This window comes from Mesoplodon bidens (assembly GCF_964165515.1).
Source record: "Mesoplodon bidens genome assembly, chromosome: 4".
Classification (NCBI taxonomy): domain Eukaryota; kingdom Metazoa; phylum Chordata; class Mammalia; order Artiodactyla; family Ziphiidae; genus Mesoplodon; species Mesoplodon bidens.
The window spans coordinates 168,774,161-168,792,523 of record NC_138160.1 but is presented as its reverse complement, the minus strand read 5'-3'; the positions used below and the strand labels follow the sequence as shown (position 1 = coordinate 168,792,523).

At 39.4% G+C, this 18,363-nt stretch overlaps 1 long non-coding RNA gene across 1 annotated transcript in view; it reads right to left on the bottom strand.

Annotated features, from left to right (window-relative positions):
* Positions 1–18,363, bottom strand: part of LOC308615618 — a 392,189-nt gene that overhangs the window by 358,828 nt on the left and 14,998 nt on the right. The window contains exon 2 of the long non-coding RNA XR_014015533.1: positions 16,016–16,083. This is a non-coding gene — a long non-coding RNA (uncharacterized lncRNA). The remainder of the gene's footprint in view (positions 1–16,015; positions 16,084–18,363) is intronic.

Genomic DNA, 18,363 nt, shown 5'->3' with positions numbered 1-18,363 from the left:
ACCACCCCACCAAAATATGCTCCTTTCATAATCTTACCCATCTTAGTTAATGGGAATGCCATCCCTTCAGTTTCTAAGGCCAAAACCTTTGGATTTATTCCTGAGTTTAAATCAACCAGCAAATCCTGTTGTCTCTACTTTCCAATATATCCAGAAAAGTCATCACTGATAGTTCCACTCTGGTCCAAATCAACAGTATCTCTTGCCCGAATCACTGCAACAGCTATCTAATTGTTTTCCCATCTCCAGCTACTGTAAAGTCTCTTAATGGTGGAGAATCCATAATTTACACAGCAGTCTGAAGATCATTTAAAATATACCTTGGAAAACATTCCTAAACCCCAAGTAAGGACTATTTCACTCAGAGGAAAAGCCAAAATCCATGCAGTGGCCTTCCACAACCCTACATGATCTAGCCCCTCATAACCTTTCTGACTTTATCTCTTCCTCTTTTCTCCCTCTATCACTCTACACTAGCAGCACTGACAACTGTGCCGTGTCTTGATACCTAAGGGTTTTATGTTCACTCTTTCTCTGCCTGGGATATTCTTCTCCAAGATATTTAACATCCATGTATCAATTCTACTCTTCATCTCCTTCAGGCCTTAGATCCAATATCACCCTTTCATTGATCCCTTACCTGCCTATCCTTTCCTGCCCCTTTTTCCAAGGTTACATTCCTTTATAACACCGATCACTATCTATGTCTATCTATTTAACTACCTACCTATTTATGGGATTTCTTTTTGTCTGTTTTGTTTATCTACTGAATCTCTGGTACATAGAAAAGAGTCTGGCACCTGATAGAAAATGAATATTTGTTTAATGACTCACTGAATAAATGAATGGACCAGTTTTAGTAAGGTTAAAATGCTATGGAGGCTTCCGGGTAAGATGGCGGAAGAGTAAGATGCGGAGATCACCTTCCTCCCCACGGATACACCAGAAATACAGCTACACGTGGAACAACTCCTACAGAACACCTACTGAATGCTGGCAGAAGACCCCAGACCTCCCAAAAGGCAAGAAACTCCCCACATACCTGGGTAGGGCAAAGCGGAGAGATTCCCGCACAGAGGATCGGTGCCGAGCGGCACTCACCCGCCCGAGAGGCTTGTCTGCTCGCCCGCCAGGGCGGGCGGCGCTGGAAGCTGAGGCTCGGGCTTCGGTCAGAGCGCAGGGAAAGGACTGGGGCTGGCGGCGAGAACTCAGCCTGAAGGGGGCTAATGTGCCACAGCTAGCCGGCAGGGAGTCCGGGAAAACTCTGGAGCTGCCGAAGAGGCAAGAGACTTTTTCTTCCCTCTTGGTTTCCTGGTGCGCGAGGAGAGGGGATTAAGAGCGCTGCTTAAAGGGGCTCCACAGACGGGCGGGAGTCACGACTGAAAGCGCGGAGCCCAGTGACGGGCGTGGGACGCTGGGGCTGCTGCTGCCGCCGCCAAGAAGCCTGTGTGCGAGCGCAGGTCACTGTCCACACCGCCCTTCCGGGAGCCTGTGCAGCCCGCCACTGCCGGGGTCCAGGGGCGGCTTCCCTGGGAGAACGCACGGCGCGCCTCGGGCTGGTGCAACGTCACGCCGAACTCTGCCACTGCAGGCTCGCCCCGCACTCCGTGCCCCTCCCTCCCGCCCGGCCTGAGTGAGCCAGAGTCCCCGAAGAGGCTGCTCCTTTAACCCTGTCCTGTCTGAGCAAAGAACAGACGCCCTCCGGCGACCTACACGCAGAGGCGGGGCCAAATCCAAAGCTGAGACCCAGGAGCTGTGAGAACAAAGAAGAGAAAGGGACACCTCTCCCAGCAGCCTCAGAAGCAGCGGATTAAAGCTCCACAATCAACTTGATGTACCCTGCATCTGTGGAATACATGAATAGACAACAAATCATCCCAAATTGAGGAGCCAGGAGTCAGTGCTGTGCCTCTGAGGTGGAAGAGCCAACTTCAGGACACTGGTCCACAAGAGACCTCCCAGCTCCACATAATATCAAACGGCGAAAATCTTCCAGAGATCTCCATCTCAACACCAGCACCCAGCTTCACTCAACGACCAGCAAGCTACAGTGCTGGACACCCTATGCCAAACAACTAGCAAGACAGGAACACAATGCCACCCATTAGCAGAGAGGTGGCCTAAAATCATAAAAAGTCCGCAGACACCCCAAAACACACCACGAGACGTGGACCTGCCCACCAGAAAGACAAGATCCAGCCTCATTCACCAGAACACAGGCACTAGTACCTTCCACCAGGAAGCCTACACAACCCACTAAACCAACCTTAGCCACTGGGGACAGACACCAAAAACAACGGGAACTACGAACCTGCAGCCTGCAAAAAGGAGACCCCAAACACAGTAACATAAGCAAAATGAGAAGACAGAAAAACACACAGCAGGAGAAGGAACAAGATAAAAACCCACCAGACCTAACAAATGAAGACGTAATAGGCAGTCTACCTGAAAAATAATTCAGAATAATGATGGTAAAGATGATCCAAGATTCTATTTCCCAGATCCAAAATCTTGGAAATAGAATAGACAAAATGCAAGAAACAGTTAACAAGGACCTAGAAGAACTAAAGATGAATCAAGCATCGATTAAAAACACAATACATGAAATAAAAAATACTCTAGATGGGATCAATAGCAGAATAACTGAGGCAGAAGAACGGATAAGTGAGGTGGAAGATAAAATAGTGGAAATAACTGCTGCAGAGCAAAATAAAGAAAAAAGAATGAAAAGACCAGAGGACAGTCTCAGAGACCTCTGGGACAACATTAAACGCACCAACATTCGAATTATAGGGGTTCCAGAAGAAGAAGAGAAAAAGAAAGGGACTGAGAAAATATTTGAAGAGATTATAGTTGAAAACTTCCCTAATATGGGAAAGGAAATAGTTAATCAAGTCCAGGAAGCACAGAGAGTCCCATACAGAATAAATCCAAGGAGAAATACGCCAAGACACATATTAATCAAACTGTCAAAAATTAACCACAAAGAAATCATATTAAAAGCAGCAAGGCAAAAACAACAAATAACACACAAGGGAATCCCCATCAGGATAACAGCTGATCTATCAGCAGAAACTCTACAAGCCAGAAGGGAGTGGCAGGACATAATTAAAGTGATGAAGGAGAAAAACCTGCAACCAAGATTACTCTACCCAGCAAGGATCTCATTCAGATTTGATGGAGAAATTAAAACATTTACAGACAAGCAAAAGCTGAGAGAGTTCAGCACCACCAAACCAGCTTTACAACAAATGCTAAAGGAACTTCTCTAGGCAAGAAACACAACAGAAGGAAAAGACCTACAATAACGAACCCAAAACAATTAAGAAAATGGGAATAGGAACATACATATCGATAATTACCTTAAATGTAAATGGACTAAATGCTCCCACCAAAAGACACAGATTGGCTGAATGGATACAAAAACAAGACCCATATATATGCTGTCTACAAGAGACCCACTTCAGACCTAGAGACACATACAGACTGAAAGTAAGGGGATGGAAAAAGATATTCCATGCAAATGGAAACCAAAAGAAAGCTGGAGTAGCAATTCTCATATCAGACAAAATAGACTTTAAAATAAAGACTACTAGAAGAGACAAAGAAGGACACTACATAATGATCAAGGGATCGATCCAAGAAGAAGATATAACAATTGTAAATATTTATGCACCAAACACAGGAGCACCTCAATACATAAGGCAAATACTAACAGCCATAAAAGGAGAAATCGACAGTAACACAATCATAGTAGGGGACTTTAACACCCCACTTTCACCAATGGACAGATCTTCCAAAATGAAAATATATAAGGAAACACAAGCTTTAAATGATACATTAAACAAGAGGGACTTAATTGATATTTATAGGACATTCCATCCAAAAACAACAGAATACACATTTTTCTCAAGTGCTCATGGAACATTCTCCAGGATAGATCATATCTTGGGTCACAAATCAAGCCTTGGTAAATTTAAGAAAATTGAAATTGTATCAAGTGTCTTTTCTGACCACAATGCTATGAGACTAGATATCAATTACAGGAAAAGAGCTGTAAAAAATACAAACACATGGAGGCTAAACAATACACTACTTAATAACGAATTGATCACTGAAGAAATCAAAGAGGAAATTAAAAAATACCCAGAAACAAATGACAATGGAGACACGACGACCCAAAACCTATGGGATGCAGCAAAAGCAGTTCTAAGAGGGAAGTTTATAGCAATACAATCCCACCTTAAGAAACAGGAAACATCTCGAATAAACAACCTAACCTTGCACCTAAAGCAATTAGAGAAAGAAGAACAAAAACACCCCAAAGTTAGCAGAAGGAAAGAAATCATAAAGATCAGATCAGAAATAAATGAAAAAGAAATGAAGGAAACGATAGCAAAGATCAATAAAACTAAAAGCTGGTTCTTTGAGAAGATAAACAAAATTGATAAACCATTAGCCAGACTCATCAAGAAAAGAAGGGAGAAGACTCAAATCAATAGAATTAGAAATGAAAAGGGAGAAGTAACAACTGACACTGCAGAAATACAAAAGATCATGAGAGATTACTACAAGCAACTCTATGCCCATAAAATGGACAACCTGGAAGAGATGGACAAATTCTTAGAAATGCACAACCTGCCTAGACTGACTCAGGAAGAAATAGAAAATATGAATAGACCAATCACAAGCACTGAAATTGAAACTGTGATTAAAAATCTTCCATCAAACAAAAGGCCAGGACCAGATGGATTCACAGGCGAATTCTATCAAACATTTAGAGAAGAGCTAACACCCATCCTTCTCAAACTCTTCCAAACAATATCAGAGGAAGGAACACTCCCAAACTCATTCTACGAGGCCACCATCACCTTGATACCAAAACCAGGCAAGGATGTCACAAAGAAAGAAAACTACAGGCCAATATCACTGATGAACATAGATGCAAAAATCCTCAACAAAATACTAGCAAACAGAATCCAACAGCACATTAAAAGGATCATACACCATGATCAAGTGGGGTTTATTCCAGGAATGCAAGGATTCTTCAATATACGCAAATCAATCAATGTGATACACCATATTAACAAGTTGAAGGAGAAAAACCATATGATCATCTCAACAGATGCAGAGAAAGCTTTCGACAAAATTCAACACCCATTTATGATAAAAACCCTGCAGAAAGTAGGCATAGAGGGAACTTTCCTCAACATCATAAAGGCCATATATGACAAACCCACAGCCAACATTGTCCTCAATGGTGAAAAACTAAAACCATTTCCACTAAGATCAGGAACAAGACAAGGCTGCCCACTCTCACCACTCTTATTCAACATAGTTTTGGAAGTTTTAGCCACAGCAATCAGAGAAGAAAAGGAAATAAAAGGAATCCAAATTGGAAAAGAAGAAGTAAAGCTGTCACTGTTTGCAGATGACATGATACTATACATAGAGAATCCTAAAGATGCTACCGAAAAACTACTAGAACTAATCAATGAATTTGGTAAAGTAGCAGGATACAAAATTAATGTACAGAAATCTCTGGCATTCCTGTACACTAATGATGAAAAATCTGAAAATGAAATCAAGAAAACACTCCCATTTACCATTGCAACAAAAAGAATAAAATATCTAGGAATAAACCTACCTAAGGAGACAAAAGACCTGTATGCAGAAAATTATAAGACACTGATGAAAGAAATTAAAGATGATACAAATAGATGGAGAGATATACCATGCTCCTGGATTGGAAGAATCAATATTGTGAAAATGACTCTACTACCCAAAGCAATCTACAGATTCAATGCAATCCCTATCAAACTACCACTGGCATTTTTCACAGAACTAGAACAAAAAATTTCACAATTTGTTTGGAAAAGAAAAGACCCCGAATAGCCAAAGCAATCTTGAGAAAGAAAAACGGAGCTGGAGGAATCAGGCTCCCTGACTTCAGACTATACTAAAAAGCTACAGTAATCAAGACAGTGTGGTACTGGCATAAAAACAGAAAGATAGATCAGTGGATCAGGATAGAAAGCCCACAGATAAACCCACGCACATATGGCCAACTTATCTTTGATAAAGGAGGCAGGAATGTACAGTGGAGAAAGGACAGCCTCTTCAATAAGTGGTGCTGGGAAAACTGGACAGGGACATGTAAAAGTTTGAGATTAGATCATTCCCTAACACCATACACAAAAATAAGCTCAAAATGGATTAAAGACTTAAATGTAAGGCCAGAAACTATCAAACTCTTAGAGGAAAACATAGGTAGAACACTCTATGACATAAATCACAGCAAGATCCTTTTGGACCCACCTCCTAGAGAAATGGAAATAAAAACAAAGATAAACAAATGGGACCTAATGAAACTTCAAAGCTTTTGCACAGCAAAGGAAACCATAAACAAGACCAAAAGACAACCCTCAGAATGGGAGAAAATATTTGCAAATGAAGCAACTGACAAAGGATTAATCTCCAAAATTTATAAACAGCTCATGCAGCTCAATAGCAAAAAAACAAACAACCCAATCCAAAAATGGGCAGAAGACTTAAATAGGCATTTCTCCAAAGAAGATATACAGACTGCCAACAAACACATGAAAGAATGCTCAACATCATTAATCATTAGAGAAATGCAAATCAAAACTACAATGAGATATCATCTCACACCAGTCAGAATGGCCATCATCAAGAAATCTAGAAACAATAAATGCTGGAGAGGGTGTGGAAAAAAGGGAACACTCTTGCACTGCTGGTGGGAATGTGAATTGGTACAGCCACTATGGAGAACAGTATGGAGGTTCCTTAAAAAACTAAAAATAGAACTACCATATGACCCAGCAATCCCACTACTGGGCATATACCCTGAGAAAACCATAATTCCAAAAGAGACATGTACCAAAATGTTCATTGCAGCTCTATCCACAATAGCCCGGAGCTGGAAACAACCTAAGTGTCCATCATCGGATGAATGGATAAAGAAGAAGTGGCACATATATACAATGGAATATTACTCAGCCATAAAAAGAAACGAAACTGAGCTATTTGTAATGAGGTGGATAGACCTAGAGTCTGTCATACAGAGTGAAGTAAGTCAGAAAGAGAAAGACAAATACCGTATGCTAACACATATATACGGAATTTAAAAAAAAAAAAAAAGTCATGAAGGACCTAGGGGCAAAACGCGAATAAAGACACAGACCTACTTGAGAATGGACTTGAGGATATGGGGAGGGGGAAGGGTAAGCTGTGACAAAGCGAAAGAGAGGCATGGACGTGTATACACTACCAAACGTAAGGTAGATAGATAGTGGGAAGCAGCCGCAGAGCACAGGGAGATCAGCTCGGTGCTTTGTGACCGCCTGGAGGGGTGGGATGGGGAGGGTGGGAGGGAGGGAGATGCATGAGGGAAGGGATGTGGGAACAGATGTATATGTATGACTGATTCACTTTGTTATAAAGCAGAAACTAATTAAAAAATTAAAAAAAAAATGCTATGGAGTATTAAAATGATATTGAGATATTATAATAATAATCTTATAAAAATTACTTAGTGTAAACTATCGATGTCAGAGTGGAAAACAGGGATTTCAAGTCACTACACAGCTTGTCGCATATGCAAAACAGAACTGTGCCGCTGCCCAGTTGGGAAACAACATGCTCATATCCTTCTGGCCATCTTTTCTTTTCACTACCGTCTCTCACAGTGCCAGCGGTGAGCCACACGGCTTTACACAGTGCCTGGACACAGCATTAAATAATACTGAATCCCATCATGAGAAATTCAAGGCCTTTTTAATGTCATTCTTCCTTTTACAAATCTTGCATTTTAACTAAGAGTGACAGCTTCTCACTCAGAATTTTCAGGAAGCAACCATATTTACAGATAGGATTGAATAGTATTTTGGCTTTATTATACCTGCTGAATACACATTTTCTATTCAGAGCAAACAGTACTGGCTTTCCACTCCTATTCTTGGCATAAAGTCCTCCTCTAAGATATTTATTTAATAAACCAAAAATTTATTTAAGGAGAAATACTGAATAACTGACAAGCTTTTGACACGTAAATATGGCAAAAAATAATTAAGATGATACAAGAAAAAGTGTATATTTAAAAACTTCAACTGGATAGGCAAATGACTAAGTTTGAGAAAATGGTGATGTTTTATCCATCCCACATTGGAATATTTACAGAATTATATTGTTTGGGCCTAGCATAAAACTTAAGAAAACACGATAGACTGACATAAAATAAAACCTCTTCAACCTCTCCATCAATCCCTTGAGGTACAGCAAGTGGTCTTTAGAATTAGTTAACATGTACCTAATTAATGAGGCTTGATACTTGAACATCTGCATTTTGCTCTTCATTTATTTTCCTTCTCCAACAAAAAACCTCTGAACAGTCAAATTATATACAATAGGGCCAATTAGTGAAGAAGGAACCTGAACATCTTTAGAGATCTGAGAAGGCATAGCTGGTTTAAGATTAAACATAATTATCTTACTTCATTTGTTCTCATTTCTTTGTCTCTGCAAGTTTAAATGAAGTACCCATAAATTTCAGATTAAGACAAAGGAAAAAGCCAAGGTAAAGTTATGACAAAGGTAATAGCACTATGTTTTGCAGGCCAGTTACTTCATGCCAGCCCTGTCCTTATTTGGGGTGGTTAGGGAGCTTGAACAAAATTTCCAGGAATTAAACACATTTCCAGATGTCTCCTCTACCCAGCTCCCCTTGGAGGTGGGTGGTTATGATCGTCTCCCATTTTTCAATACTGTCATGCTCCCTATAATCCTTTTCTGATACCATTTCTCCTTTCTGAAATTGCCACCTCCATTGTTCTCTACCAATTTGTGCTTCAAAGCCCAAATAAAGTCCAGCTCCTCATGAAGCCTTCTTAGATTATTCTGGTCACCCCCAGTCTCTCTAACTGAGCTCTCTTTAATATTATTTTCAATCACAAAATTAGAATTTGGTTATTAACAGGCTATTTTCTACTGCACAAAATTAGCAATTTATTACATATAGTCTTGTTCTCAACAATCATTTCATATATCTAACATGAACATGTGCCTTTTAATTATCATAGGTTTTATTATGCTACTTTTGAACCCTACAGAACTTAGTGTGTGTATGTGTACACATATATTCGGTTGGCCAAAAGGTTCGTCTGGGTTTTTCCGTAAGATGTTATATGTACATATACGTACATATATATACATATACATACACATATATACAATATATACATATACATAATCCATAAATTTCATGAGTATGTAAGCCATGTGGAACAGAAATGTCAATAACTTACACGTCCTAATTATATAAGACAATGCCTGCATGTGTTTTGAAATTCCTGGTCTTGTTGATGAAATGCTTACATGTAATAAACACCCAGCTGTGACAGCTAAAATTAACAAATCTTTCTGTAACATTAAGTAGAATGCTCTATAAGCCCACACTGGAATAAAATGCAGTATTTGCCAGTTTTAGAACCTCTAGGAAAATAGGGCACTTCTTAGCACAATTGACAGAAGCATCAGTGAGCCAAATATCAGAGGCTTCGTCTTCCCAAATTTTTAAGTATTACATAATTATTATCATAATAATGAAAGTTACCATTTATTGATGTTTACTAGATTCCAGACACTTAAGATTTTTACATATGTAAAAATTGTATCATCCTCCTGACAACTTTATCACATAGTTATAATTGTTACCGTGATTTTACAAAAGAGGAAACTGAGGCTCAGGTAGCACATAGAAGACCCAGAAATAGAACTCAGTCTGGTTCATTCCGAAGTTCTTGCATTAAAGCTTTTAAGACCTTAGTCAATTAACACAACAACAACAAGGCAATCTCAGTGAATGAATATAATTCAGAATCCCCCATCACGTTCAAATCAATCAGTTTCCACCCCACCTTAAGCAAGACTACCCCTATACATAGCCTCTACCACCAGGAAGCTACCAGTACCAGACAGCCTCCTTCTTCTTGTCCTGCTCTGTATTTCTAATACACTTGTTCTGCCTTGGAAGATCCTATTTCAGTCCTCTTGTCTAGTGCTTAATCTGCTACAGCAGTACTTGATCCCACCTTCATCCTTCTTTGCTAGATTTCAGCTACATCCTAGTAGCATTCCTTACAAATATATCTCAGGAACATTCCCTAGTAAGTATAGATCAACCTGTCCGCATATACACTGGTCATCATAATCCTTCAACCCAGTATAATATATAGATTGTCATTTTTCCATGGGGAGACATCTACTCATTACCAACCCAACAGGCATTCACTAAATTTCTTCTATATATAAATCATAGTCCCGACAATTGTGAAAGCCACAGAACTTCATGACAGAGCTCCTATCATCATGGAATCTACACCATGTATTTGAATTTATGAAAGAATGTTAGTTTCCTATTGTTGCTGTAACGAATTATCACAAATTTAGTGGCTTAAAACATTAGTTGATTATTTTACAATTCTGTAGAAGTCCAACAGTAAATTCAAGATGTGGTTAGGGTTGCATTCCTTTCTAGGGGAGAATCCATTTTCTTGCCTATTCCAGCTTCCAGACACTGCCCACATTCCTTGGTTCATGATCTCTTCTTCTACCTTCAAAGTCATCAGCTTTGCATCTCTCTATGGCTTTCTTCTACAGTCACATCTCTCTATGCCTGTCTTCTTCTGTATCTTTCCTACAGTTAACTACCTTTGTGATTATATTGGGGTCCCCTGGATAACCCAAGATATTATCCCTATTTTAAGGTCAACTGATTGGCAAACTTAATTCTATCTGCAACCTCAATTCCATTTTGCCAGCTAACCTAGCATACGCACAGGTTCCAGGAATTAGGACAAAGAAAAAGGGATCCATGAGAAGAAAAGCACAGAAAAAAGGGAAAACACAGATTATGTCCAGAGAACACTCTTGGATAGAAATCCCACCTCCTGTTTCATCAAGATATCTTACAGATGTTACATATTATTGATAAGATTCCAAGAACATATGAGTACTTTTTGTATGGTGGCCTCAATTTATTTTTGAAACTAAGTTATAAAATATTAATAAATAAATAACTATGACACAGAGGGGAAGGGAAAGGGAAGGAGAGTGAGAGAAATGCAAGAGACAGATCTCGAATGCTACTGAAGTTAGCAGATTTACTCCAGCCTAAAATCTCAGCCCTGATCTTTCACTGGAGGTTTCAGCACATCAGTTCAACTCTTAGAAGGTGGGTTGTCTTCAACCAATAGTCAAGGGTGTGTGTGTGTGTGTGTGTGTGTGTGTGTGTGTGTGTGTGTGTGTGTGTGTGTGTGTGTGTGTGTGTGTGTGTGTGTGTGTGTGTGTGTGTGTGTGTGTGTGTGTGTGTGTGTGTGTGTGTGTGTGTGTGTGTGTGTGTGTGTGTGTGTGTGTGTGTGTGTGTGTGTGTGTGTGTGTGTGTGTGTGTGTGTGTGTGTGTGTGTGTGTGTTGCCAGCTTCAGCCCTCTTGATGCCTAGGCATGGAACACTTGTTTTAGGCCTAGCTAAGGGCCTTTGGCTGGAGTCAAGATGTAGAGTGTTAGGTTCTAAGATGAAAAGTAAGGAGTTATACTTGTGATGGGCCATACATTTGCAGAGTACTTTTAGTGAGAGATTATATAATCACTTTCAGATAGTGTTAAGCATCTAAAAGAACTCATCCCACTGTTCACCGTGGAGAGAAAGAACTCTTCAGTATCACTCATGTTTGATTTTCTTTCTCTTTTCTCTTTAAAATAAAATCACCTAAATTCTCATCAAACCTGAAGACCCAAGCAAGCTTTTTCTCTTCAAGAATACTTTTCCAAACTGTATTTTTAGTCATATCACCTGTATCTTACTGTTTAGCATTTGATCACACAACATTATCTATTATTCTGTAATTGTTTTGCAAGCTTGACATCTTCCCAATTCTATTACATGCTTTTTAAGACCACTTTTTAAAAAAGTTCTCAAGTTTCTAGCCATACAGATTAGTACATAATGAATACAAGTGAATACAACTGAAAGGTCCTGGTCAAAAATACTTCCCTTGAGTCAATTTCTATTTCAAATGCAGTCATCATTCAAATGTGTTTGAACTTTTTTCTGGGGGTGGGGGGTTGTCGTTGCAACTACTGCACATATTTATGATCATATATTTTATGTTCATGTATGTTTAAGTTTCATATAATAGTAGGAAGAAATAATAAAAGGAATAACACTACCATTCATTGCATAATTACTATGTGCCAGAAACCAATAATTCCAAGTATCTTATGGGCACTATCTCATTGCATCTTCATCAAAACCCTAGATCACAGATCACTGTGAAAATTAAATGAAGGATTTTAAGTAGAGTCATAAACACAGAATCTTAATAATGATCAGTGAAAGGGAGCAGAATATACAACCCCAAAACATGACTGCAGGAGTTCAGGACATACTACCCCAAAATATGCCACTTTGGTATGTTGATTATTTTGAACTGGAAGCACTAGCAATTCAGCAGCCAATGCAGGGGGAGGCTTTCTCTGAACTGCCCTTATCTTCCTAAAGACATATCCTCCAAAAGAAACTCAGCTGTCACAGATCCCCTCCCCTAGAGTTTCATCAGCCAAGAAAGATAGACTCTTATCACAGGAGATGAGACTAGACATTGACACCACAGCCAAACTGTGTCTCAAACTGTCATATCTCCCATCTATTCTTCTAAGATCCCATTCAACCCTTCCTAAAAATCATTCACTCTCCTCTAAGAGGCCTATATTTCCCCTCTCTTTTCCCTATTAAGATGTTATTTAATCATGAATTCTAAGCCACTTCAGGGAGTTACTAATTTTTCCCTGGTTATCTCCCATATGTACATGAGATATACATGTTAATAAACTTGTTTGTTTTTCTCTTGTTAGTAAGTCTTTTATTACAGGGGTCTCAGCTAAAAATTCAAAGGAGCAGACAAAAATTTATTTTTCCTCCCTTACAATCAGCTGTCAAAAACTGTTAGCTACTATTTAATTTTCATATTATATATCTTTCACCAAAACAACTGGAATTCAATAATTTCAGTGACCCATTTCTTGGTATTTAATAAAAATGAATAACCCCTCGACAACTAAGAAGACATCAACAACAGCATAATAAATTATTCTGACCTAGTATGGCTCATTTCCTTGCCCCAGGATTCTTCCCAGTATGCATAAGCATTTGCAATATTTCCCAATGACAGCAGACAGCTTGCTTAATTTTGCTCCTATGGCATCAAAACTATTCCATAAATAAAGTTTTTAAATGAAAGGCCTTGGGTGACTGAATTATAATGACCAAACATTTCAAAGCATCCACCAAAACAATCTGAGCCCTCAGAAGAGCTGAACACATTAATAAAATGGCCTCCCTGTGGAGAGAAATACAAAAAGAGCCACATTTTGTTTGTGTGTGAAAATAAAGCAACCAATTTTCAGGGGTCCAGAACACTAGAGAAGGATGACACTCTTTGGTTTGGAGGATAGAATGATTAGGTGGTAGGAAGCACACCTGCATACCTCAGGTGAGTGCATATCAGAAAGACCTACTTTAGAGTTCTAGAAGGGTGAGCCATACATGCAAAACCTGAGGCAAACAACAAATGAGTTTGAGTATCTTTGAAAAAACGTTGCATACTATAGCAAAACTTGAAAGAAAGTAGGTGTTTCTTTAAGTTTTGGAATTAAGTACAGTAATTGCCATTATAATTCATCTATCATCAAAGCAAGCTTGTGGAATAGAGCATGGGGTGCTGTTCTTCAAAGCGCTTCTCTATTTCTCAGGGTTTAGCATTGCCCTTCAGGCAAAACCACCATAAAAGTCCCACCTGCTATTTCACTGAAACTTAAAACACTAATGGTGCTGAAGAGCAATACTGCCTTTGGAAAGCCATCTATCATCTGCAACCATACTTTATTTTCCAGGGAACTGAGATACTTCAATACTGAAATGGAAATCAGTGGAGGAGGAAGGGCAGGTTTTCTACTACTTTCCAACCCATATTTTTCATGAAAGTAGAACTACAAAACCCTTTTCCAGCCCAGACTCTGTTAAGACCCCCTGGGTCATTTCATGTCTTGAATATCTCTACCTTGTTCCATTTTGTTTTTCACAGCTCTTCTTCACCAGCTCTGCAGTCTGAGAGCAAAATTTTAGAATCTCACTTTGACATACCTCATATCAGGGCAAGTAACAATTTCAAATAGTAGGAAAATCACCTGGGTAATAAAATACCCAATTTTATATATTTAAATACAATAATATTAGTCTTCAGATGATCAGGAAAGAAATAATTTACTTATTAGATTATTTTCATATCCATTTTACTTAATTCTTTCACACTATTCACTAAATTCATAGGTGCGCCAATAAGGAAAAAATGTTGGCAAACCATTCCTTTAATCCAAAGACACAAAATTGACTAACCAGTCCAACTTGGGTGAAAAATGTTACCCTTCTGTCGTATACTGATTTAATATTTTATTCAACTGTCTACATGTAACATACTAACAATAATAATAAAAACATCATCATTGAAAATTTACAATGGCATTGTAATGGATAAGCCCTTATCAGCCATTATTTTATTTAATCCTCATAGCAAACTCTATGTGGTACGTACCATGTGTTATTTCACAAATGAGAAAAACGAAGCACAGTGTGGTTTAAGGCCCTTACCTAAAATCACATAACAAGTACACAGTCGTCAGGATTTGAACCTAGGCAGTGAGTGTGACAACCAATGACACACTCTAAAATTTCTCATTCATTTCAAAGAGAATTGTCTACTCCATTTCTTTCCCCATATGGGAAAATGAAATGGGGAGTAGGAATTTGATATTTAATGAAAACTAGTGTGCACTAAGCATTGAGACACTGTATTGTTTCATCCTGGTACCTTTGCAATTGTTTTTGTACAGCACAAAAACAATGAGGTGCTTCTAAAATGTTGGTGGTGTTTCAGTGCTTTACAGTATTAACTCATTTAATCTGCATAATGACCCAATTAAGTAAATATTGTTTTATATACCTGTTTTCCAGTTGAAGCATCTTTAGCACAAAAAAATTAAGTAATTTAACCAAGATTATGCAGCTGGTAAATGGTAAGATATATTCATACATAGTTCCCCATAGCCATAGCTGATGTGAATCTTATTATATCAGTTCAATGAAGTGGATGTTTCCTATACTCAGAGGAGACTCTTTTATTAATACCTATGCCTTAACCAAGAAAAGCTGGTATATGACTTAGAAACAAGGCATTTCTATTTTCTATCCTCTGGGACTCCCATTAAATAAGTTTTTTCACAAGGTTCACCGGACTAATTCCAGTTTCTCACATAATTGCTAAGTTATTCCTCTTAGTTCCTTCTACAACAGTGGCTCTCAAAGACGTCTAAACAAAGCAAAGCCAGTTAAGCAGTTGTACATAAATGGGCAATAGTGGAAACAGTCTTCTCGCTGAAAGGTTTAATACCAGCTTCTCCAACAGACTGAGAAATGCTTTTGACAAGCTTTAAAATGCAAAATCATACTCTTCAAAACTCACTATTTGTATGAACTGCATGACTTAGTATGACAGGAATAGTTATTGTTTTTGATATTCTGAAACTGGATATTACAACTAATATTGTTAATAACAAATTTATTCCTTAAAATATTGTATTTTCTTACATGTTTTAAAAACTAATATTTCTCTGAATTATATTTTTATAATTAAAAAATTGTGGTTATCTCTGGAAATTATCTTAGCAGCTGCCAAAGGTGCAAATAGTCAAATAAGCAAGTCAATAAAGGTAATCTAAGTAGCAGAGGTGCTACAGAAAGGTGAAATATTAAGTGGAGAGAAATTCCTAGTGAAACAAGAACCATAAGGGTAGTTTAATTGGTTTAATTGAGTCAATAGCCATAGTTAAATAAACCTGTGGCTACTGACCACACTGAGACAAAGAGATCCATTTCTACAAAGTACCTTTAGGAGTCTTGTCTTCTTTTTTATTTTTCCAAACGTTGACAAGAGAGATGAATGAGCAACCAGTCCTGCCAATTGAAACAGTCATCTTTTCAGTTTATCTCCAGAAGATTAAATGTAGTTCAAGAAAATTAATCATTTTATACAATCTAAAAATCTACATATTGCTGAAAACGTGTGATCAGAGTATTTTCATGATAAATTTGTAAAAGACCAAACTAAAGTCCTTTACTGCAGATTATTATACTTTGACCTATTTAAAACAAGCACTTAACCTGATACGTGTGCCACTATAACCAACTTCATGTCCACATCATTTCCTGAGAGAAACAAATATCTTATCAATAAGAACTGGACTGAGATTGTAAGCACCACGCGCAAGTATAGTTATTTCCTTACTCACAGCTGTGTTTCTAACACTCTTAAAAGCAGTTATACCTTATGCCTTTTCAATTAACTTATCCCTTCCATGCAACAAACAGCTTGCTAAAAATGTCTAGATGGGGCTTCCCTGGTGGCGCAGTGGTTGAGAGTCCGCCTGCCGATGCAGGGGACGTGAGTTCGTGCCCCGGTCCGGGAGGACCCCACATGCCGCAGAGCGGCTGGGCCCGTGAGCGATGGCCGCTGGGCCTGCGCGCCTGGAGCCTGTGCTCCGCAACGGGAGAGGCCACAACAGTGAGAGGCCCGTGTACCGCAAAAAAAAAAAAAAGTCTAGATGCCAGGAGTTACTCACCAGTTCACCATTTAAGGTCACCATTCCTTTTTCTGTAATTGCAGAGTTCAGTACTGCAGTCTAGATACCTGCTACATGTTTCTAAAACTCACACGTACATTCTTTGGAACTCTAGCTCCTGTACTCTATGAAACTACATACTTGTCCTCAGGCTGAGTGAACTTGCAATTATAAGAAACACTTGTTGGAGGAGGCTATCGAGAGGCTGTGACCACTGGTTGACCCTCAAGCTAGACCCAGGCAATTGGAGGCTCCTCACCCACTCCTTTGTCCTTGGAATGTATATTCTGACCATCATTCCCACACAAGGAGCTGTTTCAAGGACGTAGTCTTGAGAGAGTAACGTGCTGTTGAGACCATCTGGAAAGTAAGGCGACTTAACTCCACTGAGGCCTCTATAAACTTTTAAGAGTCCGCCAGGTGGGTGCGGAGATGTCCTCGTTTTGCGGCCGCCCAAGACAAGCGTCATACGTAAGTTCCCTTTTTTAGTAAACCTGCTCTAACCGCAGAACCAGCCCCACCAACTGGCCCTGTCCTGATTCTAAGAAGATACTGAGCTGTTTTTCAGCGGTAACAGAACGAAACCGAAACTCACACAGCCGAAGCATGCGCAGAGGAGAAAATTTTGACCTCAACACCCGGAACCAAACTTCCCCCTCCCACGGAACCAAAGAATCAGGGCATGACCGGAAGCTGAATGCCGGAACCCTTTCAAAAAGGACGGGTCCGTTGTCCAGGAGGTTGTCCTGCTGAAGCCCTTTTCCCACGCTTTTTCATAAATGGCCACGTTCCAGACAGAGCCTTCCAGTCAGAACCTGCACTGCCAGGACTCCAGCATACCAGCTGTCCTCCCCTGATTTATAAAAGCTGGACAGGTATGAGCCTTGCTTCCTGTCTCCCTGCCAGCCGACCTTGCAATAAAGCTTCTTCTTCTCTCAAAAGCGTGTGCCATAGTATTGGCGTCTATGTGCATCAGGCTGGCTTACGTGGCCACCTATCAATGTGGAGTGGTCGCCCTCTTTCTTCACTGTCTCCTTGCCCTCGCATCTGGGGGGCCCATTTGTGAACCAACAGCACTCCCACTACCTGTCCTGTTTCTTCAGGACTCATCCTAACAAGGCTAGTTTATCCAAGTTTCATATCAGTCAGACAGAACAGGATCAATAGCTGATTCTCAGGAAAAGAGTCAGGTATGGTTGTGGGCTATGGACGTCTGCAAAAAAAAAAGAACTTGCAGAAAAAAGGAAAAAGAGTAACTTATTTTCTTATTTAAGCTATTAAGTGAAAAGAGAACAGGAAAATTACTTGTCCTGCATGAAGATCACAGCTCTACTGCTACAGTTCTCACCTTGCACAGTATTCTCTTGTACTAAAGATGCCCCTTACTCTCATCCCACCTCTCTATCGAGCAAGGTACTAATGCCTGAAATTGCTTCCCATCTGTGATGGACATTCTTCTGCAAAGATTACATTTTGAGTTTGGAAAAATCCACTTAAAATATGTAATCCTTATGCAAGTGCAATCTGTGCACTGTACATCAAGCCTCTGCTTTCACACCAAAACCCTGATTCTGTTTTCTTTTGCCTGATTTTCAATCAGTAATTTTCCTCCTCT